Below are 27,784 nucleotides of genomic sequence, written 5' to 3'. Positions count from 1 at the left end.
TTTCGCAACAAACTCAAATCTGATTTCAGAATGGTTGGCTATGTCAGGTTTTTCTGTTTCATTGGTGAGAACTTCTTTGTGTTTGACCTTGTCTGGGAATGGCGTGGAGGTTGTGCGTGGTGGGGATGCCTGGTTACTCGGATCTGTACGTATACTTGAACATCGAGGTGGTCATTGGTCTAGTTCAATGAAGTCCTTTTCTGCGAAGTCAAGTCGTACTCTAAATCCTTTGAGTTGTGATTGTGGGCGGCATATTGATTGTAGTTGGCCATTCTTTCTCGAGTGTAGTAGGGTCGTTTTGTCTTTGGATGTTCGTCCTTGGTGTTGTATTCTGATCTATGTATTGCATAATGTAATTTACATTTTATAAAACTTTTATTAGTTTAATATTTTTTAATTATGATTTTAGTTAGTTGTTTTCACAAAAGCTTTTTGTTTTAGTTCAGTTATTTTGAAGAGTTACTCACCCTTGAGTAGCTCTTATTAAAAATAGGAGTGTGGTCACAAAGCGTGGATGTAGCACGGTGGGTTAGGCCGGCTATAGAGCATGCTCAGGACGTCCTTCCTGGTGGGTTAGGCCAGGAGTGGGAGTATGATTGCATGCGGTTTTTGTGAGAGGTCCTGTTATGTGACAACGTTTTATGTTGGGTTTATTGTGGTTTTTCTTATGTTTTGTTGGTTGTGTCCTTTTTTCAAAAATCAAATTGTTTGTGGTATGGGTTTGTCTTTCGACTTTTTTGTGTTTTATTATTTCTTTCTTAGACTTTATAATAGTCTTCAAAAGAATAAATTATCCAGTTTTAAACTGGGTTAATCCGGTTTGGGTACCGTTGGTTTCCTTTTCTTAGTCATGCTGTTATGCTATGTGTTGTGGTGTTTAGTAAGCTGCATTGGTTAGTTTTGTTTAGTATATAATTCCTTTCCAACCGGGTTAAAGGAAAGTTTGAAACGTGTTATCTTGTGTTAGAGTTATCGAGTGTGAAAGCTTGAAACTGAAATTCATTATTTTAAACAATTCTTCGTGGGCGAGCTGTGCGAGTGTGGATAGAATTCTTATGCGAGTGAATGAAAATATCAAAAGGTTAGTACTGCTTTTGCTTCTTATGAATTTACTACATAGAATTTTAATTTTACTGCTAGTTGTTGGGGGAAATTAAGTTACAAATTTTCATCATTATTAGATTTACTGCTGGTGGGGGAAAAATTTATAAATTAATTTACTGCATTGGTATTATATTTATTTAATTGTTGGTGCAAAAATTTAATAGGGTCTTAAACAGTTTTGAAGAAGTTTGCTATTTTTTATTTTTCTTCTGTGAATTTTTCAGATGATCGTTGGATGAAGGCTAAAATTCTAAAGAAAACATGGATAAAGAATGGTGAGTTTCTAATGTTTGAATTAATTAGTAATATGTATAATTCATACTTACCTGTTAGTCGTCGGGGAAGAAACCGTGGGGGAAAATGTCGTGAATGAGATCTGAAGTTGTTAGTAGTTTGGCTAATATGCGGATGATATTTTTAGTTTGAAGCAGTGGCCAAAGCAATTGAAGTGCCTTAATGGTGGTTAGTTCTTCAGTGCCAACTGCAAATTCATAAGGTGTGTTTTGGATTAGATTATATAATTTGTGGTTGAATTTAGTGTTATGGATGAATTCTAAAATGGGGATTTCTATAGGTTGTACAAACTCGTGTGGGATGAGGAAGGGTCGGGATTCTTCTGCGTTGAAGGTCTTGGTGATGGGACAAAAGATATACATTTGGGTTATGGGATCATAATTTCGAAGAATACCATGAAGGTTAGTATCTTTAATGCAATATGTGAAGTTAAGAAAGAATGGTGAAGTGTATTTGGAATTGATGAATTGAAAACGATGGTGTGGTTGTCTGGAGGGAGTGTGTAGGTCAAAGTGATTTTGGATGAAACGATAATAAGTATATGTGTGTGTTTGTTTAGTGCGCAACATAATATCGTGTGAGCAGTGCAAATCTCTTTCATGTGGTGCAAGGAAATGAAAGGTTAGTGAAAATATTTGGAAGCGTTCTTTAAAACTTTCGTAGGCTTGCGTGTCTGTTAGTGCTTCTGAGATAATGTGGTCAAACTTGCGATCGAAGATATTTAGTGTAAATACATATGGTGTTTTAATGAAAAATTTCTCGGTGATTTGTGGGTTAGCGAAGCGATCGTCGTCTAAGAATTGATCTTGGTTAGTTCTGATGATGTTATGGTCGTAATATTCTAGTGTATATTCATTAGCTCGGGGTGCAGTGTGTGTTTTTAGTGATTTTTTGTATCCAATGTAAGTAAATTGTCTAGGTGTTAGTGGTGTAGTGAGTCGATATAGCATGTCCATATTTCGTTCTATATCGATATGAGTGTTAGATAAAGGTAAGCAGAGGGGATTTGTAAAATGATAATATGAGGTCCAAGGAAGGGTAGGCATTAAAACGTATTCGTCTACAAAGTTACGTGTCTCGTTAGTGTCATGAGGGGTGTTTAAGGTGTATTGTGGAAATGAGGGTAAGGTGATAGCTAAAAATTCTTTTGTGTTAGTGTGTTGTGGATGGTTGATATATTCACGGGCTGTTCCTGGTTTCGCTGGGAAAGGATGGTTGGGGAACTTTCTTTTAAAAGTGCGGTAAGCTCTATTAGTGTTAAGTGAAGATACAGTAGTTGTGGATGATGGTGCTAATGAATCAGTATAAATTGAGGAGGGTGTAGGGGTAGGAGGGTTGGATGAATCTATTGTGGATGAGATTTGGTTTATGGTTGGGGTGTCAAGGTCATAGGATTGTTGTTGTAGGGTAATGAAATTATCTAGTTCTGGGGAGATTCGGGGGGTGTCTGAAGAATGAGATGATTGGTTTGAGTGAAGTGAGGAGTAGGTTGGAGTAACTTGGGAAGTATAAGAGTGTGTAGAATTGGTTGGGTCAGGGTTATTTGGTAGTATGGGTTGAAAAGGGGGTTGGGAAAAATTTAAGGGATTGGTGTGAAAATTATTTGATGGAGATGGTTCAGAGTCGGCAAATTCATCGGGGGTTTCAATATTCGGGTTATTGAGTTGTGAGATGGAGTATAAAACTGAGATGTGTGAATTAGTATCGGAATTCATGCCGGATGTTACATTACTGGATGGGAAATCGGGTGGCGGAAAAGCAAAAAGTGGTATTATTGGGATTGGAGTGGTGAGGTTGGTTGGGTGGGAATTTGATCGGTGTAGGGATCCAAGTTGTCGGCTCATCGTGGGCTAAAAAAATTATTATTTTGAGACTGAAAAGCGGTGGTATGGGGTTGTTCTATAATTTGTTCATAAGTATTTTCATCTTGTGAGTGGTGTGGCATTATATGTTGGATGGGACTTTGTGATATGGTTGGTCTAAAATTATTATGTGTTATGGCTAAATTTCGAAAATTACGTGGGACTAGGGATAATGGATGGTTATGTGGTAGGGGTGGTAACTGTGGTGCTGTTGGTGTTGTGTCTGCATTGTTATGTTCTTCGTCGTATGTGTTCTGTCTTGTTGCTATTTTTGTGTTATATTCTTTTATTTGTGCGTCTAAAAGAATTTTGTTTATAGATGTAGAAAATATTCCAAAAAATCCTGCAAATAGTATGCGTGCTACACTTGCTTGTCGATTGACTTGTGTGTGTATAGCACATGTGTTATAGATTCCTTTTAAGAGTGAAAAAAGAAATCCAATAAAGTTAAACATTGCGTATAAAATAGTTAGTTTTTCTAAGATGTAGTAGGGCCATCCTAGAAAATCAAGAATTTCATTCTTGAGTGTAACAAAGCTAAAAATATTGATAGGTGATATATCTTGGGGACGGTATTTTTCACCGTTTAGATATATATAATCTTTAATGTCTTTAAAATATCCGCTATAGTCTTGCGTAAAGATGTCTGCAAATCCTGCGGTTTCGGCAAGTTTGCGTAAGTTTTGGTCAATTGATTGTCTTTGTATTGTGTCCATTTGTGTTAATAATTCCTGGAATTGCTGTGTTCTAATGTGATGTTGAATATCTGATTTTGAGTATATTCCTATTGATTGTAAGTCTATATTTGGGTTTCGAGCGATAGCGCGAATGCTTTCTGGTGAAAATTTTTTGAGTGATTGCATTAATGTGGGATATGGGGTGAGAAGGTAATATTTATCTTCATCAGGGTTTAGTTGTACTACGTTGTGGCTATTTTCTGATCCACATGGAACTGCGGTATCCCAGAAATAGGTTCTTCGTGAAAGTGTGTCAACGAAATGTACTTTATTCTTATAAAAGATAGGGATTCTTTTATAACATCGTTTATCTTCAAAAACGTATAGTGGTGATACTTTTTTAGTACAAGTATAAAACCATAAGATGTTTCCTTCATAGTCTAAAAAATTTGATCTATTTCCTGATAGTAAATATCCTGCGTAGGGTATTTTTAATACTGCTAGTGCAAGTGATTGTAATATTTGTGTTCTTTCTAATTCGCATAGTTGGTGTAATGTTTCTAATTCGGAGAGTGACATTTCTTGAAAAATTCGGCTAATCGTGTAGTCTAGTTTCATATCTAAGTGAATATCATAGTGGATATTACCAAAATATGTATTATTCATTAGTGATAGTTCTTGTAAACGTGTGCTTTGATCGTTTTGGGGTTTTAAATGTCCACCAGGTTGACCTGTATTCTTTTGAAAATTAACTGGTATATATGATGTTCCTTCGTTTAGAGGATGACTTGTGGCGTATGGGTCGACTTTTATTTTTCCAGTGGTCATGTCGAATCCATTTTCGTATTCAACTAATATTTCAGAGTATTGTGTTTTGTGAAGTGGGTTTCTGTATTTACATGCAAGTTCTGTTTCTTGATATATTTGAAAACGTGTTAATTTATTTTCTATATTATGAATGTTTCGAAAATTAGAACTTATTTTTCGTAATGGATTTACTTGTTCATATGGTATTGATTGTATAAAATATTTTTCGTGAAATTTTATCATACGAGCGTGTATTTTTGCTACTTGAAATGTTGTACATGTGTCTTCGGGGAACCAAACAATTGTTGCTTGTGTTCTGGTTGTAGGGTCGCAATAACCTTGGTCGTTTTTACAAGGTAATCTAAATCCTTGATAAATCATTGTGTTGTCTGATAAATCTCGTGTGAGTTGTATTTTTTCGAGTTGTATTTTCCAATCGAAAAACATTATTTCTTGGTATCCTTTATTTTTTGTGTCTGCTTTGCAGTTTGATGGGTCGTTTATACCAATGTGTGGTATCCAATGTTTATCGTGTATGTCATAGGTTAATCGTCCGTGTGCGCCGTTGTATGGGTATTTTTCATCTAATTTTATATGTCCTTGATATCTTTCAAGTTCTGCTTGATGTACAGAATCTGAAAAAACTTGGAAATATACTAAATTTCTATCTGTGTTTTTATTTTTTGTGATGTTTAGTCGGAGTAACTCGTTTTTACAATCTTCGGGATTGAGATGTAAAAGTCGTTCTATATTACTCTGGTAGAATGATTCATGGTCAAGTCGGTTTTTATTTCCGTTTGAGACTTGTGAACAATGTACTTTCTTTTCAGAAAATGTTGCTGTGAATTTATATCGTATAACTGTAGTTGCTCGGGCTTTTGAATAAAGTGTTGCTATGACATTTGTAGTTTCTATGGCTTGGGGTTCTGTTTCGCACTGTGATACTTGATTTATTGCATACTTGTGTAGTGTTTTTTGTTCGTTTTCTTCACAATCGTAATGTGTTACTAATAAATCTTGGGGTCCTGTGCGGGGAGAAGGGTTTATGTTTTGGTTTGAGATTACTAGAAAAAGGAGTTGGAGAAAAATTAATATTTTTAGAATATACATGTGTATGATAATCCTGAGTATGGGTTATAAAATGTGATGTAACCAATTGTGTTTTTGGTATATCTGTCGTATTTATATATTACTTCAGTGGTTATAAATGGTGGTGGTAGTGATTGAGCTGTTATGTTTGGTGGGTTTAATGGGTAGGGATGTTGAGTAATGTTGTTTAATTTAACTGTAATTTCAAATTTTAATTGTAAACTGTTTTGTTGGAGTATTTGGATATTGTGATCACGGATATCGTCGTGAATGTCTTGTCGGTATTGTAATCTATTAAGTGCCCAGTTGTGGAGGCGATTACTTTCTAGATGTTGTCCAAATAATGGTGGAGGGGCTGTAAATGTATTCCAATCTAGTCTTAAAGGGATATTTGTTGATGATTGTTCTCGATATCTGGCGTCGAGATTATTTGGAAAATTTAAGTTAAAAGGTGGTGGTGAAATCTGGCTTATTGATGGTGTTGATGGTAGTGATAATGTTTCTGGTAGTGATGAGGATGTTGTTGTATCCGTAGAAATATCTATTGGATCATTGACTAAATTTAATTCACCTTGTGTAAATGAATGTGTTGTCCAATATGGTAGTCGTGATGCCTGGTTTGGGGGGTTAAAGGGATTTTCACGTATTTGTTCAGATGTTGGTGTTGAACCTAAGTAATCTGATGGTAGGCTTGAGGTGCTACGTTGTGAAAGAAGCGTAGGGGTTTCTGGTAATATACCAATGGGGTTTTCTGGAGTGTTTTGTGATGGGGATTGAGGTATATCAAAATGAACTCGGGGAGTTAGAAAATTCTTGTTCCGTCGAGGATGTATAATTTGTCTATTTATTTCGACTGTATTTTGGTTTTGACTAGGATTTCTTATTCTACTTAATTCTTGTGGTAGTGTTGGGTATAAGTTATATGTTGGTTCGCTTAGAGGTGCTTGTCGTTGAGCTGGTTCTAGTGGTTCTGATAAACGAGCGTGTCGTTCTTCAAAAGTGTATGGGTTATCTTGAAAGGAAATTCGTGTAGATGTTTGAGGATTATTGGTAGTTGAAGGTGTTGTTGGGTTATCTTGGGATGATGTCGGTGAAGACTGACTTGGTGACTTTTGGGTAGCAATTTTTGATAGCTTTTTGGTCTATTCTTTTAGTGAAAATGTTAATGTTTATTAAAGTATTCTTCTAAGAAAAGAATTAGGAGGATTGTTGCTAGAGCGAATGTGATGATTGCTTTCTTTATACATTTGCATATAGTCAAAATGAGGGATGATAGAAATGTTATGAAAATTACAAATAGTAGAAAAATATCAGTTCTACTGAAAATAGTTCGTATCATTTAGACAATTTTATAAATCGTACCTGTGGATATAATCAAGGGTTTTTGAAAGTTGGAGAAATAGTTCGAATATAGTGTAGAAAATTAAAAAAATATTACAAAAAATGATTAAGAGTATTAGAAAAGATTCAAGGATATCAAAAAGAAATATTATGAAAGTTTCAAGTATCGTAAAAAATTGTTTGAGGTTTGTGATAATTTTAGTGACTGTTTGATAGAAGAGCATTGAAGAAATGGCTTCGTGATCGAATATTTTTTGTTGTTTGGGGCAATTTTCAAGTGTGGTCGGATTATTTATTAGTTTTTTGACAAGTGGGTTGAGTTTCGTAAAAAATTGTTGGGGGCAATTTTTATGGTGATCGGGAGGTCTTCTTTGTCTTTATTTTCATTTGTCAAATGATCTGGGGTATTTTTGAGATTTTTATACTTTAGGCTAAATAAAATGGTCGTTCTTTTACTTTAGGCTAATTTAACATATTTGTTTGGGGGGTATTTGAGGGCTGAGTTGGGGAAATATTGTTGATCTTTGGTTTATTAGATAAGGGAGGGTTATGATATTATGGTGATATTTATTTTAGTTGTCAAGTTGGAGTGGTTTGCTTATTTTTGACCTGGAGGTCGTAGAGTTATAGTTATAGATATGCCTGGAGTTTAATATTTTTCGTCTAGTTGGTTTGTGTTAAAGTTATAGAAGGTGACGGATTGGATGAATCCTATTGGCTAATTTTGAACTAGAATCGCTGCGTGTTTATCAGCATGTTATCTTGAAAAATGAAAGTGTGAAATGTTTCAGAGGTGCAAAGATTTTTAAATGTAGAATTTAAGGTTGTTTTTGAAATTCAACTTTCTTTAATATTTTAGATTGTGGGATGAATACTTTATAATTTTTACGTGGTTGATTTCTAAGTCGTGAAGACTCTCTATGTTCTGATTTGTCGATTTGTTTTTGGGGTATTATTTGTTCTGTCATTTTTCTATTTTTTCTTTCTTTTTGAGATGTATTTTGATCGAGATTTTGTGTTGTTTTTTGTGGTGTTTGATTTTGTATTTTGATTTCCGAGGTGAATATCATTTTGTTCCTTTGTTATGGTGTCCGTATGTGGGTTATTTTGAATAACTTTTAAACCTGTAAAAGAATATAATTGAGTTAGTTCGCGGAGTGCGTATTCTTTTGGATAATAAGGTAATAGGTTATTTCGGTGTTGAACGATTTCTTTTTTATCTGAGTCGGTGATTTTATATGTGACATCAGTGGGTTTTGCAATTATTTGGTATGGTCCTTTACGAAGGGGTTGTAACTTTTTTGAAATTCCTTTTTGAGTATTAAAATTGGGTATTAAAACAAATGTTCCAATTTTTAAATCGGAGGCTGGTGTAAAGCGTGAATTTATTTGTTCATTAATATTTTGCCTTTGTAACAACTTTTTTGTTACCTTTTGGTAAATTTCATTGTGTTTTTTATCTCTGTTTAAAATCCATTCGGTGTGTGTACCGGAGGCTAATTTAAGAATTTGTGGGTGATGAAAATGATCTTCATCGTGTGTATGTAATGGTAGGTTATAACAAATTGAGTCTTTATTTGGTTGACAATAACCTTGTGCGTTTTTATGAGAGTTTGCTGTAAACATTATTGGTTTGCGTGGCTTTTGGTTAAAAACCATTTCATATGGTGACATTCCTAAAGTTGTCGTGATTTGTGAATTATATGCTAAGGGAAATAGTTTTACATCTGCTGACCATTCGGTATATCTTGTATCATTTCCATTGATGATACATCTGAGATATTCTTGTAATGAACGGTTCATACCTTCGACTAAGCCGTTTGTCCAAGGTGCGTGAGATGTACGTGGTTTGTGTTTAATGTTATATAAATGACAGAGTGTGATGATTTCATTATTTATGAATTCTGTACCGTTGTCTGTAACTAAAATTTCTGTTAGTCCGAATTTTGTTATCCAGTGTTCATAGAGTGTTGTGTAAGCGTAATAAGCGTTACAATGTGGTACTGGGTTAAGTGCTACATAATGTGTAAATGCGTCAACAATTACCATAATGTAGGAGTTTCCTTCGGATGAGGGTGAAATTGGTCCTTTGGTATCAAATGAGATACGATGATTAAAGTACAAACTTTGTCCTTTAAAATCTTGTTTTTGTGCTATTTGTTTTTGATTTGGGTAAGGTTTATTTAGTTGACATACTATACAGTCATTGCATAGTACTTTTATCCAAATTGGTGCATTTGGGAAATAAAAGTTTTGTATAAAATTTGAATATGTTTTTTCTGATCCAGAGTGTCCTTTAATATTTTGTGTATGTGAAATATTAAAAGCTATAAGAATCATACTTAACGGGAGACAGGGAACTGTAGATTCATTTAGTTTGTATTCTAGAAGGTCTGTGTTTTCGTTAATTGTTGTATTGTTGAATTTTCGAAAATATCTGAGGAGTGTTTTGTTTCCTAGAATAGTTGAATCTGCTTTGATAGGTTTAGTTTTATATTTGTGCCATGATTTCAGTTGTCGAATTACTGGGTCAAGGTTTTGATATTGTTTCAGTGTTGAAATTGTAATTGTTTCTGTTGGGGGGAGAAAAATGTTTTCGATTTCTAATTTAGATAAGGGTATTGTGTCAAGTGGGTCATGGAGGTCAAAAACTTGATTTATTGTGTATTTTGAATCGTTTGTTTGTGGTCCTGATAAGTTTATTTTATCAGTCAGATTTTCTTTTTCAATTAGTGGAAAATGGTCTTTTTTAGGCGGGTGTTGTTTTATTCTTTTTTGTTGGGTGTTGTTTTTTATCCATTGTGAATATGGGATTGGTTTAAAAGTTGATGTTCCAAGTAGATCAACTTCATAGTGATTATTTTGACAATCTAAATAAAGTGGGAAATGTTGTAAATTATTTATTTGTGATTTTTCAACGTCAGTTTTTACTGCATATTTGCATTCCAATCGGGGTGATGTTTCATTTTCTGCAAGGTAGAATTTTATGTTTTTGGGTATTTCAACTGTGGTTTTTCGTGTAAGTAATTCAGGTGGCGTATTTCGACTTAAGGTGTCTGGTAATGCAAGATTTTTTCCTGCGGTCCAAACTATATGTAAGTTTGGGAATTTCATTAAAATGAGTTGAAATCTATAAACTCGGTGGTTTGGATTAGACTTTTGTGTAAAAAGAAAGATGATTGGTTTATGGTCTGTGAATAGAACTGTGGGATGTTTTGATCCAAGTATCAGAAATTCATATTCTGTTAGTGTATATATTATGGCTGTACATTCTCTCATTAGAGTTGAGAGTCTTAGTTCTGCTTGAGTGAATAATCGGGAATTTGCTGATATGAGGTTCATTTTATTTGTACTATTATGTGATTGTAATAATGCTGCGCCGATGCCAAAGTTCGAAGCATCGCACATTGCATAAAATGGTTGATTTGAATCTGGAATTGTGTTTGAAATTTGTTCAGTTAGAAGTTTTTTAATTTCTTCAAATCGTGCTTGATGTTCTATATTCCATTCAAAATTATTTTGTTGTCTAAGTATGTTATAGAATGGTCGTAGATATAATTGCATTTTATAAACATATTTGCTTAAAAAGTTTAACATTCCAAGGAATTCTTGGATTTTCTTTTTATTTGTTGGTGGTTGGAGTTTTTGAATAGCGTCTATACGTTATTTCAATGGAGTGATTGTTTTTCTTTCTGTTAAGATTCAGAGTTAGAGCAAGTAGGACTAGGGGATAGAGGTTTGAGAGTTATCTGAGGTTTCAACTGAGGAGAGAGAAGAGATACTGATTGTTGAAGAATGAATTGAGATTGTGTTTATAAAATGACACGACAAACTGAGCATCAAATAGTACCAGTTAATTAATTAGTTTATCAAATACCAGCAGACCAGTTGACCTTGTCTGAGTGCATTGAGTTTTATACCAGTTGACCTTTAATTAGGTTTCTATTGCTCAAGTCTGACCTTGAGTTTGGTCTGGTATTTCACTAGTCTGGCATTGAGCTCGTCTGTCCTCAACACCCCCACTCAGGCTGAATTGGCTTTGTCCAATGTCAGGCTGCAACCCATCAGCGTTCGACGATGTTGATCCACCTTTGCCTTGCTCAGGGATTTCGTCAACAAGTCAGCCTCCATGTTTTCGGTTGGACAGTACTCGAGCGCAAATGTTCCATCCTCGACCCGCTCTCGGACAAAGTGATACTTGACATCAATGTGCTTTGTACGCTTCTGCATTACGGGATTTTTGCACATCTTGATGCAGCTCTGGTTGTCCTCGTTGATCACAGTTGGACCATCACACGTCATATCCATCTCATTGAGTAGGGATCGTAAGTAGAGGCCTTCCTGAACAGCCGCTGCCATTGCTTGATACTCAGCTTCGCTGGTAGATATTGCTGCAGTAGGTTGCTTCTTGGTACTCCAGCTGATTGCTGCTCCTGACCGCTGCACATGAAAACTGTAGCCTGTTGTTGACCTTCTGTCATCAACGTCACCAGCCCAGTCAGCATCTGCTGAACCATAAAGGTTGAACCCATCAGGATCTTTGATGTAGCACAGCTCCAGATCTTTGGTTCCTTTCAGGTATCGCAGTACTCTCTTAGCAGCCACCCAGTGTGTTCTCCCAGGATTCTCCAGAAACCGTGAAAGTTGAGTCACAGTAGCTAGGATGTCTGGCCTCGTTTGCTTGGCTATGTACAATAACGAGCCCACTATGCCTCTGTAGTCCTCACGCTGCATTGCCACTGCTTCTTCTGAGCCCGCTCCAGGGCAGTCCTTCTTCGTCAACTGAGTGCTGATATCAGCTGGTGTCCCTACTGGTTTGCAGTCAGCCAACCCAAAGCGCTCCAAGCAGTCTTCAATGTAGCGAGACTGATTCACAGTGACAGAACCAGGTGCCCGTTTGACCTGCATTTTCAAAAACCAGGCTAATGGACCGCGATCATCCATCTTGAATCGGTCAGTGAATCGGTCCCTCACCCTGTCAACTTCTGCTTGCAGTTTGCAGCCAATGATGATATCATCCACCCATACTAGAACATAGATCATAGCATCATCCATTCCCCTCATCGTGAACAAACAGAAGTCATTGGTGCTTCGAGTGAAACCAGTCTCCAGAAGAAACGTGCTCAGCGTCTGGTACCAGTCCCTTCCTGCCTGCTTCAGCCCATAGATACTGCGTTGTAGCAAACACACTTGGTTGTCCCCGCTGCTGAACCCCTCGGGCTGTTCCATATACACAGTTTCTGTTAACGGCGAGTTGAGGAAGGCTGACTTCACGTCCATCTGATGAAGTACAAGATCATCTTGCGCTCCCAAAGCCAGTAGTATTCTCTTTGTTTCTGGTTTACAGGTTGGCGCAAAGGTCTCATTGAAGTCCAGTCCTTCCACTTGCATAAAACCCTTCACCACGTATCTGGCTTTAAACCGCTCCACTTGTCCCATTGCATCTCTCTTCACAGCAAGCACCCAGCGTCCAGGAATGACCTTGCGAGAATTTGGTCTATCAACAAGTGTCCAGGTGCCCATTGCCTTCAGTGACTGCACCTCCAAAGCCATAGCTGCTAGCCACTGCTCCCTTTCTGGTCCAGATACTGCTTCCAAGTAGCTTCTTGGCTCTTGTGCTATCACTGAAGCATGAGTGTAAGCCAGTCCGTATCGGATGGGAGGGTTCCGCGTTCTAGTTGACCGCTGCTCTGGAATCTCTGTTGGCCTCTGCTCTGGAGGCTCTGTGGAAGGTGGTTCCAATTCTTCAGTCTCGACTGGGTCATCTTCCGTAACCCCCACTGAAGCTGCTGCTCCACTATCATTCGCTTTATTGGTAGACTCAGTGATGGTCTTCGTGCTAGTTTCCTCTACATCAATGCATCCCTCGATTGATAGACCCAGTGTTTGTGACTGCTCACTGTCTACCAGAAAGTCGTCTGGAATGATGTCTTCATTGAACGTCACGCTTCTTGCTCGTACCACTCGCTTTGTCTCCAGGTCCATCAGCAAGTAGGCTTTGCTCTCCTCGTCATAACCAATGAACTTGCTCTTCTTGCCTTTCGGATCCAGTTTCCGCCGGTTTCCTCTGTCCAGGTAGTACGCCAGGCATCCGAACACTCGCAGGTAGTTGACTTTCGATGGCTTCCCATAATGCATCTCCATTGATGAAATGCGATGCTCATTGCTGGATGTAGGACACAAGTTGCGAACCCTGACTGCCGTTGACATTGCTCGTACCCAGAACATCTTTGAGAGCTTTGCATCGGCCAGTAGACATCGAGTCATCTCAGTTATCACCCTGTTGTACCTCTCTGCCACGCCATTCTGTTGCGGAGTATTAGGTACTGTAAACTCCTGTTTCACCTGCATTTCTCTACAGAACATCCGAAAAGCATTCGACGAATACTCACCTCCGTTGTCAGTTCTCAAGCACTTCGGTGTTCCGTGCTCAGCTACAAAGTCTTTGAACTTCGAAAGAGTATCGCTCTTCTTAACCAGGTACTTGACCACTGCCAGACGGCTGAAGTCATCAATGAAGCTCACGGCATAGCGCGCTCCATGCATGCTCGCAACTTCAAATGGTCCCTGGATGTCGCTGAAGACCCGCTGCCCCACTGCAGTTGCCCTGTTCTCTGTCTTCTTTGGCATTGCTACTTCGTGCATCTTCGAAGCTGTGCACACTTCGCAGAACCCTAGCTCGCCGACATCAACAACTGATATTAGATCATGCTTGTTGAGATGCCCCAGCCTTCGGTGCCACAGCATTGCACTACTTGTCTCCATCTTCGCTTTCGTAGCTAGAGTCATCGCGTTCCTCTTGAACTTGCACTCCAGGAAGAAAAGCTTGCCGCGCTGCTTCACTGGTAGCCGTCGACCATCCGGTGCCACAAGATGAGAAGAGTCTGATGTAAAGCTGAAACTAGACCCTCTAGCTATTGCTGAACTCACACTCATCAGATTCACGTTGTAGCTCGGCACAAACAGCACATTGTGGAAAGTGTAGCTCCTCGTCACATCTTGACAGTCTCGTATGTCCACTTCCACCGAGCCTATGCCCTCAATCTTTGATATTGTACCGTTCGGATTCTCAACTGTTGTCCCCTCATCCCATTTCTCAAAGCTTGAGAAGACAGCCTTGTCGCGCACTACATGATCGGTGCATCCCGTATCCACAATGAGATCACCTCCCTTCATTGAGGTTGTTGCACAACAACTGAAGAACCCTGTCTTTGCCTGCTTGCAGTCCCTTGCAAAGTGTCCTTGTTGTCCACACTTGAAGCACCCTTGCTTCCTTGAAGTTGGACCACTTGCTTCATTCGAGCCACTGCCTCGAGCACCAGATTGACCACTGTCACTTCTGGATCTGCAATCTCTTGCCAAATGACCCTTCTGACCGCACACAAAACAGCCACCACCCGACGCTCCTTTCTTCTTCCTCACAGCTTGCATAGCTATGTGTCCATTCCCAGTCTTCTCTCCACATCGAGCTCGTCTCGAGTCATCATAGTTCCTCAGCCTCGTTCTCAGCTCTGTAAAAGTCTTGGCCGGCTGGAAGCTCTCCTGCACCACGAAATGCTCAAAGCTGTCAGGCAGTCCGTTGATCACGAGCGCATTGAAGAGTGTGTCCGTAATTGCTTCCCCAGCTTCACTCAGCCGCGTCATCAGCTCTTGACTTCGAACGAAGTAGTCATCGAGATCCTCCTCTGATCCTAGGCGCAGCTTCGCAAGCTGGCCTACTAGACTGACCACTGTAGGCCTCTCCACACTGCAAAACTTCTCTTGCAGCAGTCTCCAGGCCTTCGTCCCATCGCCATAGCCATCCGCAGCCACGCAGTCGTTCTTGATGTACATCAGTGTGGTGTTGTTCAGGACCAGAGCTAGATGTGACCACACTGTGTTTCGGTTGTCTTTCTTCTGCTGGATCAGCACAGCTCGCTCCTGCATCTTGGTGTTGTACGCCGTCATCTGGTCAGCATTCGGATTCTCAGGTAGCGTAGGTTCAGCTTCTGGTAGATCGTCATTGCCCATCACAGTCCTGAACAGGCCTTTGGTATGCATCAGTGCCACAAACTTCGTCGACCAAGCTGGAAAATCTTCAGACTTTCCACTGAATCCAGCCAGTTTCAAGTCCATCTCTGCTTTGCTAAAGGCTAGATAAAAGCTAAAAAAAAACTCTGACAGAAATCAAATAATTATTAAATCAAAAAGTTTAGAAATCTGGGCCCATAACCTGTTAAGATTCAGAGTTAGAGCAAGTAGGACTAGGGGATAGAGGTTTGAGAGTTATCTGAGGTTTCAACTGAGGAGAGAGAAGAGATACTGATTGTTGAAGAATGAATTGAGATTGTGTTTATAAAATGACACGACAAACTGAGCATCAAATAGTACCAGTTAATTAATTAGTTTATCAAATACCAGCAGACCAGTTGACCTTGTCTGAGTGCATTGAGTTTTATACCAGTTGACCTTTAATTAGGTTTCTATTGCTCAAGTCTGACCTTGAGTTTGGTCTGGTATTTCACTAGTCTGGCATTGAGCTCGTCTGTCCTCAACACTTTCTATATTATGCCCTAAGAATTTAACTTTTGTCAAAAAGAAGTGTGATTTATCGGGGGCGGCCTTCAGATTTTCGTTCTGAAGTATTTGGTGATATTGTTCTAAAACATTGAACATTTCCTCTTTTGTTTGTGATTGCATAAAAACATCGTCTAAATAGGTGATTGCGTTTTTCTTGAGTATTAGTGGTCGAAAAATTTTGCTCATAAAAGCTGAAAATGCTGCTGGTCCTATGGATATTCCATAGAATAAGCGGTTGAATTCGTATTGTTGATTTCCAATAACAAATTGTGTTAAGCGTCGTGATTGTTCATCTAATGGCATTTGATTATATGCACTATTCATATCGGCGGTGGTAAAGTATTTTCCGTTTATTTTTGTTAAAATAACTTGTATTGGTTCAATGGGCCAATTACACTTTGATTCATCTATGAGTGAGTTGAGGTATCTAGCATCGAGAACAATTTTTAATGATTCTCCTTTGGCTAGAATGATAACAGGGTTGATAAATGTGTTGCCTTTTGGTTGTTCCTCTTTGTTTACTGGTGATATAATGTTGTATTGTTCTAAAATGTCGAGTAATCTGTTCACTTTATCGTGTAAGTGAATTGGTACTTTACTTGCTCTTTGTTTTTTGAAAACTGCGTCTGGTTTTAATGGGAGATGTAGTGATGAGCTGATTTTGCCAACATCAAATTTGGATGTTGCATAGACTGATGAATATTTAATTAGCTGTTTTGCTAGTTTTTCAAATTCGTCTTGTGTTATTTGTGAATGTTGGAAATTAAACATTGTTAAAAATTTCTGTTGATTCTCTGTGTAGTTACTTATGTTGAATGTAGGTTTGAAATATGGGGTTTTTGTGAAATAATCCGTATTTCTGTTTTCGTTACTTATTATATTATTTATAGATAATTCTTCATTAAGGATTGTGGATTGGCAAATATCTAGTAATTGGAGTATATTTTTTACACGATATGCTTTTTCGTGTATTGGTAATATTGTAGCGTTGGTTTCGCAATAGCCTAAAAGTCCTAAAGGTAATGTTACTTGGTAAGGTGTATTGTTGTATACATGTAAGGAAATAATATCTGAATTCGAGTTTTTCAAATATTTTATTGATGAGATTGTGATTTTGAAAAACTTATGAATAGGTTTGAATTCAAAATCTGACATATAAAATTTTTGTTTGTTTTGTTTTTTATCATATTGGTGAACTTGTTTGATTGAAAAATTATAGATGTTTCCTGATAGTGGTTTCAAGTGTTTTCTTTGCTGGTTATATATTGGGTAAAATTTTGAAAAAAATGGTGGTTGTTTATTTAATCTTTGAAAAAATGTTAGGGATGTGTCTTTTGTTTTTGTATATTTATCTTTGATTAATATTTTACTATTCAAGATGTTGATTGTTGGTATATATTTAGAGATAAATGGTATTCCAATGATATTATGTTTAATATCAGTGATATGGAATATTTGTTTAAATGGTTTGGTTAAAATTTTGTTTTGCTCCATTGTTCTTGTGGGGAGAAGAAATAATTGAATTTTTCCGTAGTTTATTAATGTTGATCCTTGTGCTGTTGCTAGTTTGCTGGAGGTTTCAAGAGGTGTTAGCTTTGGGTGTAAGGTTTTTATTTCATTCCATGTGGGAATGTTTATTATATTTGATTCTGCTCCTGAATCAATTAAAAAATCAATTTCAAGATCTGGTGGTTGAAATTCTTTGCTTTTTGGGCTTTCCAAAAGAAATGGTATTGTCCAAATTTTTTCTTTGGGTTGTTCTTTTTGTATGTTTTGATAGATGTGATTTGTATTTAAACATTTTGTTTTTTCTTTCTCATTGGTTTGGTTTGTAGTGTTAATTTCATTAGTTTTTTGTGTCGTCGGTGTGGAATGGACGGGTTCAATATAATAATTGTGAAGGAGTTCTGATTGATTCTCATATATGTGTGATGAAAAAGGTTCTTCATATATAACAGGTTCATAGTCATTTTCGACTTTTATCATGTTGATGGAGAGAGTGTTTTCTGCATCGCTTTCTGAATCTGATGATTCACAGTTTATTTGGTTGAGTTGTAACGTATCAGTTACTGTGTCATCAATACCTGGAGGGTCTGATGTTGTTTCTGGATTAGATTGTACTTGATTAATATGTCTTTGATGTTTAGGTGTACTACTTCTGTGGCGATTATTAGAATTATTATAGTTATTATTATTCCGGTGTGGTGATTGGGAATAATTTCTATAACGATTATTATAACTTGAGTGTCGATTTTGTGAATTATTTCGCGATCTGTTTTGGTAATTATTGTTTGGTCTGTTATAGTTCGATCTATTATATGAGTTATTCCTTGATTGATTGTTCGGGTAATTCTGGTTTCGGTTGTTTGAATAACTTCTATTCCGATTATTTGAGTAGTTTCTATTCCTATTGTATGATGAATTTCGTGATTGATTGTTTGGATAATAATTATTTCTTGATTGGGAATTAGATCTAGAAACAAATCGTTGTGTATTTGAATGTGATCTGGAGTAGTTATTTCGACTATTTGGTCTATTGTAGTGATTTTGTGATGAATTATGCGTGTTTCTTCGTTCTGGTGATCTTCCTCTATAACTTGAGTTATATGGTGATTGATTTCTTGTATAATTTGTATTGTTCGGGAGTGGTTTTCCTGAACTGTTGTTGCTGTAGACTGTTTTGTTCGGTAGATTTTGATCTTTTTTCATGTATTGATAGAATGATTTATTTGGTTCTTTATATTTTTGAGGTTTATTTTGATTGTCTTGCTGTTTTTGTCTACATTCAGAAATACTATGTCCGTATCGTCGGCAATAATTACACCATTTTTTGAAAGATGGTTTGCCTTTAAAGTTTGGGTGTTTTTCGTAAATATTGAGTATTTCAGTGATTTTTTCAACGAGATCTGTATCTGATTCTTGTATATTGTTTATATTTGTGGAAGCTGTTTCAATTCTGTTAACGTATTGTAATTTCAGATTTTCCGTTTCTTCGAGTTTCATTGTGATTTCTGCTTGTTCTAGTTTGTCTACTAGTTTTCGAAAATCTAAATCGGGTTCTCGAATTGACGAAGGATGGGATGCTCTCTTTTTTATTGCTATTTTCCTTAATTGTGGTGTTAAGGTCATCATTAAGATTTCTGTCATCTTTGTGTTTTTATAGTCATGTGTATTTAATGAATATGCTTTTCGAACTAGTGTTTCGATTCGTACTGCTAATTGCTTGATGGTTTCGTTTGGTAATCTGCGAACTTCATTACATAAAACTCTTTGTTGTTGTTTGTTTCTTTCGGAGTCAAACATTTTTGAAAATTCTTGTGTAAATCTTTTCAAATTTGATTTTATTTCTATAGGCAATACTGAAAACCATTTTTGGGCTGCGCCATCTAGAGTTGTTTGTATTAACGCTGTGCGTCGATGTATCCAGTTTTGATGTAGTGGCGTATTAATTGGTTCAGGTCCTATATTTAAAATCAAATTTGCTGTGACTGCATTTAAATAGTCTTCTACAGAATATTCAGGGTCTGTTCCTGTGAATACCATTAAAGGTTTATTTGATGTTATTGATGATCCACCCATAAGGTATGGATTCATCGTCATTTGTAATGATTCTGCTGCATTTGGCATTTGAGAAAAATTTGAAAGTTGATTTCTTGTTATTTCGTGTTGTTGAAGATAATATGGGAGTGGTATTTCATTTTGCATTTGTGCTGGTTGGTACGAGTTTGCAATCATTGGGTTTTGTTGCTGAATTGGTTGAAAAGATTTATTAATTGGGTTTTGTTGTTGAATTGGTTGTTGAATTTGTGTATCTATTGGTTGTGGAGAAAAAATTCGATGATATGTATGTGGTTTCTGTATTCCTTGTCCACGATATTCTTGATTATTGGGTGTAAATATATCTGGTTGTAAGAAATCATCATCTGAGGATAAGTAATCCATTTGATAAGATGTTTGCTTTTTATTTTTATTTTGTTGAAAAAATGGATAGTTTTCACTACGATCCTGTGGAGGATGTAAATTTGTTTGGAAATTTACTGAATTAGGTGGTGCCATTGGGTTATCCCAGTTTCGAGGTCTTGTATAATTACTAAAATTTTTTCGTGGTTGATAACTTGTTTTTGATGGATGTGTGTAATTATAATTATGGTCTGCAAAGTTGTTTCTAGTGAACGTTTTGCGTGTTTTTGGCGGTATTGTCATGGGTCTGTATGTTTGGTAATCCATGTGTGAATATTTTGGAGCAACCGAAGGTTTAACGGTTGATTGTAATGTTACCTGTGTTTGTGAAGAATTTGTATTTCTTGGTGTTGTTAAGCTTGGACGTATTGGTGAAATACTTTGTTGTGTAGTTGTTGTGTGTACGATTTCTTCATTTATGAAGTGTGATGGTGTCTGGATATCTTGTTGAGTAAGATTCCTAGTTCCATTGAGGTTTTCATTGTGTATGACTGTAGAGTTTAAACTATTATTTTGCATATCGGGTAAAAATGTATTATAGTTTAATGGTGTTGCATCAATGGTTAATGGTATTACTCGTACATAATCTCTTACATAAGATATCGTACTTATTGCTTGACTTGAGATTGATTGTGGGAAGTTTATGAATGCGGGATGAGACCATTCGGGGTCCCAAACATAGTCTGATTGTTCTGTGATGGCAGTATCATCGTTTGAGTTTTGGGGTCTAAAATTTTTTCTTGCTTGTGAAATTAAATCAATATTATGTGTGAAATATTCTATTATGAACCATGCCAAGATTTTTTGTAAGTCGTGTTTTGTATGTTGTGAAACTTCATCTTTCGTGAAATTTTCTTTAATTATATTTAGAAAACTAGAGAGTAGTGTGATTTCATGTCGTACTCTTATATGTTTAGATGTTTCTGTTGGTGAGACATTTGGTATCTGGATTTCGTTTTCTAATATCGAGATATAACTATATATTATCGCAAAAACTTCATTGGTGAATATGGAGTTTGCTCTTTGTGAGTTATTATATTGGATGCTTTTTATATATTCTGAGAATATTTTTGAGAATTCTAAATCAAGGTCGTCTGTTTGAATTATATATTTACTGTGATTCTGGTTTGGTGAGCTGAATTCTATGGAGTAGATTCCGTATTTTTGTGTTAGGTTACATATATCTTTTAGATAGTGATCGATAATTTGTCTTTTGATTTTTACATCTGGGAACTCTGTTTTACATGGACTGATTCCGGGTTCAAACAAATTTAAGAGTAAATTTTTGCAGAATATATGCTGTCCTCTATCAGTGGTTGCGTCTACGATAAAGGGGAAAATATCATCATCATCTGGACTTTCTTCACCTGGAGTGTGCGTTGAGCTCATTTTTTCGTTCGATGACTGTTAATATGTAATTATCAATGTGTCTAATTGGTTGATTCCAATTGTATAAATGTACTGGTTTGTGTTTATACTGCTTTTTTATTCTTCTTTTTCCTCTTTTTGATGAATTTGAAGTTGTTTCTGAGTCAGAGAAATATAATTGATCGTGAATTGGGCAATTTTTATCTATTGATTCTTTTAGTTTATAAAGTTCGTCTAAACTGTTGGTTTCTGATTCTGAAAATGCGTTTCGATTTTTTGAAAATCTTTTTCGTGTTATTTGTCTTTGTTTAGTTAGTATTTTTCTCTTTAATGTTTGTCGTTTTGTTCTAATGTATCCAACTGTTTTTGTATGAGGTGTGATTACAAGGTCGTATTTTTTGTTATTTATTTCACAATTGTGTAAAACGATTGTTTGTTTATTTTCTAGGTTTTTAAATGACATAAGGTTTAGGATGACGGATGCAAAAGGTTGTTAAATGATTTCTATTTGCTTAAACTGTTAGTCCTTACGAGTTTTTTGTTAGCCTAACCTGGGTCTATTTGTTCGGGGTTGGGGAGAAAAGTATATCGATTCCGAAGAATGATTTTATACTTTCTCGTGGCTAGTATAAGCTAAGGTGTTAACTTACTTAATCTTACTTAAGGGTAGTGATTGTGTTCAGGGTTGGAGAATAGTAAATCGATCCACAGGGTTCAGGTATAATTAGAACGCGAGTAGTTCGTTAGATACTATTTTAAACTTACTAAGTCTAAGATTTGTCCTGGGTCTGGTAAGAGGGGGGATCAAGTGAAGGATGAATAACCGAAGTTCTTCACTGTTTATCCTAATTTGAATGATTAGTTTTGTTCAAAAATTTCTATTAGTCCTGGGTTTTTAGAAAGGGTTGGATAGTGAATCGACGTTTGAGGTCGTTAGACACTCGTTTAAGTGGGTGGGGGAGAACAAAGTTGTTCTTTTTGATCCAAGGATAGGCCTTGATGATCAAGTTTTAAATTTAATTAAATAGAAAATGATTTAAGATCCAAGGATAAGCCTTGATGATCTGATTTTAAAATTAAGTGAATTTAAGTTTAAAATGTTTTAAATTTGTGTAAAGAATAGATTTAGTATTTTTATGATATTAGTGAGCTTATGATTGCTGTTATGTTTAGGCGATGAAGCTGGAACAACAGGATGATTTATAATTACTAATCATTTATTGTCATGCTACTAATTTTTATTTTGATTTTTCAATAAATATTTTTCAAACATGTTTTGTATTTTACTGCAGAATTTTGGAAAACGATCTGAGATCTTTTTATCAATCGTTATTGTATATTAATAATTTTGTTTAGCGCCTGAAATGATTTTGAAGATTGACTTCAAAATTTTATGTTTGCAAATGAAAATGTAAATTCATTGCTAGTAGTATTCTAAATACAAAAGTTTGTTCTGGCTTTTGCCGAACTATCATATAACTATATGGTAAGTTTCTGCTTTGTCGTATGTCGTCTCTGGTTCGAGGTCTTCTTCCAATTCCGGGTAGTTCTGTTATCGTTCGGAATATTGGCTCTGATCTATTGAGTCGTAGAGACATTTCGATTAAATTATTGTCGTATAACATTTTGTAAATGTTTTGTCTAATTTCTAATCTATTATTGGTTAATGCTAAGCTATTAAGGTCTTGTTCGAGACTTATGGTCGCACCAGATGAGTTATGACCGAAGTGTATAACTCATAGAGTAATTTCGGATAGGGTACACCGTCTGCTCGTCACGCTATCTTATTTTCGGCCGGATAGATTCGTGCAACTTCTTAGTCTAATACCGATCCTAATCTTACTCTTATACTATCTAGTCTCAGGTTGTTTAACTAGTCTCTGCTAGGCTCAATAGATCTAGGGTATACTGGTTTATTGCGGCTGCTGAAGTACTCGGGAGAGTTCAACTAATTTCTAAGTTAAATTCAAATCTCTCTGGTGCTGAAATTACAAGTAATTTCAGCACTTACAAATAAGTGGATTGTTAGTTAGATGGATCATGATTGGTTAATATTAAATACTTTACATTGGTAAAATATCTAATTTATCCAATCATAAAATGTAGTTTAGATCAGGTTCCAATAATTAAGAAAAACAACTATATGGACGTCTTTATAACCTTATTTTTTAAAACTTTTTTGAATTGAAACTGTTTTTTGAATTTAAAACTTTTTTGAATTGAAACTACGGTAATTTTCTCTGGCTTGGGTCGGGTGTTTTTCTGGCCTTACTATTGGTCACAAAAATAATTACAAAATGTCTAATTGGGATTAGGACAGCTTTTTAACTTTTATTTTTTAGCTGCTAAGTCAGAAGAAAACCGACTTAATGACATTCATTATCGTCAATCTGTCTCTGAAACCAGTCAGATGGATGAACATCTGAACAAAAGTTCAAAAACACTGATTACTCTTTGAACGCAGAGAAAACGAAAGTTGATCTGTGACGGTTTTGTCTCGCCTCCGACGGCCCCATGCGTGAACCACTGGGGAAGCAAATTGGTGATCTTTGATTCTTCAGCGCTTTCCGAAGACACCGAAAAGAATTACAGCTACGGTTGGTGAAATTGGGAATTAGTTTAACGATTAGAACACTTTTAAGAATATAGCGCCCAGTAGTTAGCAAGGGATGAGGCCGGCTGCGGTCTGTAATGATCAAAAGTGAAACAGGAGAGAAACAGAGTTCCTTCAGGCAGAACTAGTTTTGATTAGGGGGGGGGGGGGGGGGGGGGGGGGGGTTTGTGAATTAGGCAGTCCGTACTAAAAAGGGGTTAAATCGAGCATAAAAGTCAGGTGGCTTACAAAAGCGGGAAATTGCTGGGGCTAAAATTAATGAGCATGCAAGTGAAGTTCAATGAAAGGTCGCTTTCATCAGAAAGAGAAAAACGGGTACAAAACTGACAGATTTTATCACGAGGGCGCTCAAAGAAGATTAGGGCAGCAGCAGGGCAGGTATTAGAGAGGATAGAGCTACTGCTGCTATGCACGGCTGCGGGCTAGACCGTACAAACCCCTTATACAATCCCCCTTCAATCCGATCAGACGCCTCAGGCAGCTCGCATTTAACAAAGAAGTACACAGAAAACTTCGATATATAACCACACCGCTCATCTCTGGCGGTATTTTTAGAAAAAAGAATCAAAGATATCCCAGTTAATGCAATTAGCAAAGTTATTTTAGAACTGATTCTGCGACTGCATCAGTTAAAGCAAAGGACAAATTCAATTTAGACTTTCTATGGACTCATGCAGTTCAAGTAGTTTTCAAAGCTGGTCCCAAAGGTCAAAGCAGACGACACATACTCCCATTCAGGTCTTACCGCCTATTAACTTTTTCGCACACTGATCTACTGACTATTGTCGTCTCATACCATGCACAAATATCAATGCTAATGCAATGCATAATTGTGCAAATTTCGTTCCACCTTTGATGTAATACTGCATACGCAAATACTTCACTCTCCGATAATACATCCATTTTGCCACAAATTACATCAATAGTTTGCGCTAAAGAAACTCGCATGACGCTAATATTGTAAAAATTAATTATTGATAAGTCTTTGAAAAAGTTCAAGCGCTTTGAAAGGTACTGTGGTAAAGATAATACTGCAAAGAAAAACACCACTAAAAACAAATTTGTTAAAAAATGCTGCCAAAAGGAGAACTAACAAATTTGATACTCGCAATAAAAATCCCACGCAACCAGTTTTTGTTCAAACTTTTTTTTAATACATCTAGTTAAAAATCGATATTATGTTTCCGACCAAAAGAAACAGGCAAGAACGTTATTTTTCATGCATAATGTTATATACTACCAAAAAACGTCATACGAAAAACGGTAGTGTATCATATTTAAGCCCATTCAGGTGTCATACGATCCGTGAAACATAAAGAGAGATCTTTCTGGATTTCAAGATACAACCATCTGAAACCGTAGTTGTCAAAGAAACAATCAATTTGACAGTTTTATGAAATATCCAGCAGACTACAATAATGATTTTCAAGGTTTACTATTCCAATTTAACAAATCGATGAAAACGTGAATCCGTTTTTCCAGGGAAAGCAAGTACCTCAAATACACGGCGCCATTTGAACTACACGAAGTTTTTCAAATCATTCTTTCAGAGTCGAGTAAAATGCGGTTCGCAATATTCGCTTTTCATCCTATATATAATCTTGGGCCAGATAACAACACACAACCCGCAATAGTTTCAATAAATTGTACAGTTCTTGCTGTAGATACACTGTTCTTTGTTTTCAGCTTCCGAATGAATTGCAGAGATCAATAAGGTTTAAGATATAGAGTGTTAAGGAACTTTCGTTGATGTCAGGTAACGGTGATATGGACTCGTCAAGTCTATCGCTGCAGTTCGTCGGGAGTCTCTTGCGGTACAGCCAACGTAGAAGGGGATCAGCTTATCCAGTGATAGCGTTTTCGGGTTAGTCTTGACTTCTCATCCCTATACAGCACACTCGGGAGAATTGGATGCGGATTTTGAAACCCTATCTGGATTTCATCTCCTTCGGCATGCAGAAAACGATTAAACCTCCATGACCGGTTCAAAGATGCAGTAATTAGCTTAAGTAGGAGAATCGTACAAAATCCCTGTTATAAGATGAGCTGCAGAAATAGAGCAACCTCTTCGGGATTTTTTCACAAGCTCTTTATGGAAAGAGAGGTAAACGCTAAACAACAGATAAAGAGATAGTCAGTGATCCTATGTATTAACTTGGCAGACGATTAAATCATTATTCCATACAAGACGCAAACTAAGACAGGTTGAGTACCCGCATCGGTGTCACACGAGCCTATATCTGGTTTTCTGCTCAAATTTCCGGAGCATTACCTTGCTGGTTATGATGATGGTAGTCCACCAATAACTTGGATTTTTGTTAGAAAACTTTATACGAGTGTAAATGAAGGTTTTTAACATCACCAACTGTTCGCGCAGAGATGCTCACCAGTTTATCAATAAGCAGGTGCGCAATTTCCAGGTTTGACTTATGTTCGAGGGAGGATCTTCTGTAAATAACAAGATGATGGTCTGCTCTGAGCTCTTGGTAGCCAAAGAGAAAAAACTGCCTACAAAGAAGTTTTCGTTATGTTTTTTTGACCAAATAGGTTTGTCATGTAAATGTGTGATCTTACTTATTCTTGAGAAATCAGTTATTGGTTTCAGAACGTTGTTTTGTTTTGTTTACTTTGACCATTTTTTAAAAACAAATTTGACTGCATCTAAATTAGTTTTACACAGCGTGCGTAGATTAAAATGGAGCCGCACAGTTAAAGAGACTCCTCCCAATGGTTTTGCAAAATGAAACTTTATTTGGGGAATACCAATAAGTTCTGACAAGTTTTTTGAACAATGATTTAATTTTTTGAGTTTTACATGCTCAAGTTGAGCATGTTGTCGATATTTACTCTGAGAGTTTTTGAGAAATGAACTCTGACTACTAAACAGTCTTCGCCACTACCTGAAAACAATTGTAGCTATTTTTAAGCATGAAAATCAGATACCACATGAAACAAGGATAGTCGGTTACAGTGCAAGTAGCACAGAATATTCCGACCAAAGTCTTTAAAAAATACACAAAAAAGGACTTTTTTTAAAATTAGTGTCGTTATTTCTGGGTGGTGTGATAAAAATTAGAATTAGAAATTAGGCACGTTCTACCGTTGTAGTAAATAAGCATATCGGCCAATATTTTCTGAAGAACATTGCCAAGAAAACCACCAATTTTTTTCATTTTTTTTTTTGCAAAATTTTCTAACATTTGGAAGTTTTGATTCCCAAAAAAGCCTGCTCGTTCGAGTAATTAAAGTGACTCACTTTTAACGATAAAAAAATAACAGGAGTAGTTGGTTGCTGTACGAGATGAGAAGAGGAAAGACGAAAGCTTAAAGCGTTAGTAAGTCCCAGTGGAACAAGTGGGAACACTTCAAGCTGCAAAGATTATGCGACAGGGGAAGGGAATGGAAACGCGAACGAATGCAACCCACCTCTACTCAACAGAAGGGCAAGAACCCAGCCAGCTTAAGTCCCTTACCAAAAACCAAACGGCCTGGTGGCTTGTGATTTACAGTTGAACCCTGGTCTTAAACACCTGTATGGCATATGCAGCAAATCAGTTGGCAGCAACAGCATAAAATGCACAAGGTGTCTGAAGAGGATCCATGAAAAGTTCGCACGGCAGTCCAGAAAAAATATCATGGAGTATGGCAAGAAAGAAAAGTACTCCTATAAATGCAAGCAGTTTGGAGTTACGCACAGCCAGTGACACGGCTAAAAGAAGAACAACGAGTGCCGACAAAATAGCAAGAAATCAGCGGCGGAAAATGAGACGCAAGCATAAGAGAAACAAACCACAGCAAACGTGGACGACAATCACAACATGGAATCTTCATGGCAACTCCATAAGAGAACGGAAAAAAAAAACAAACTCAGAAGAGTGATTGAGTTTTGCCGGAAGAAAAACCGGCAAATCTTCCTAATAGCCGAGCTGCAAGGGGACAAGATAGAAGTTACTTGGCTACGCGGCGACGAAGACCCAGCTTTGGTTGAACTTTCAGAGAATTGCGGTATCCTCCAAGACGGAAGTGCCCTAGAAGAATGGCTCGATGGAGGCCATAAGCAAAACTTCGCTAAAAGGGCTGTGTCTGTCAGGATACTAAGCCTTAACCTC

The 27,784-nt window shown here is 36.8% G+C and overlaps 3 protein-coding genes across 4 annotated transcripts in view; all 3 read right to left on the bottom strand.

The window, feature by feature from the left end:
• The window catches only part of LOC134845262 (uncharacterized), a 216,052-nt gene that overhangs the window by 21,677 nt on the left and 166,591 nt on the right, over window positions 1-27,784 (bottom strand). The window lies entirely within an intron of this gene.
• Window positions 1-27,784, bottom strand: part of LOC134845257 (eukaryotic peptide chain release factor subunit 1-like) — a 574,579-nt gene that overhangs the window by 383,189 nt on the left and 163,606 nt on the right. The window lies entirely within an intron of this gene.
• LOC134845260 (uncharacterized) overlaps window positions 1-27,784 on the bottom strand; it is a 77,014-nt gene that overhangs the window by 14,945 nt on the left and 34,285 nt on the right. The gene's annotated exons all lie outside the window — the stretch shown is intronic.

Source organism: Symsagittifera roscoffensis, chromosome 4 (genome assembly GCF_963678635.1).
Source record: "Symsagittifera roscoffensis chromosome 4, txSymRosc1.1, whole genome shotgun sequence".
Lineage (NCBI taxonomy): Eukaryota > Metazoa > Xenacoelomorpha > Acoela > Convolutidae > Symsagittifera > Symsagittifera roscoffensis.
Note: the sequence above shows the minus strand (reverse complement) of the source record. Positions and strands in the feature narration are given on the sequence as shown.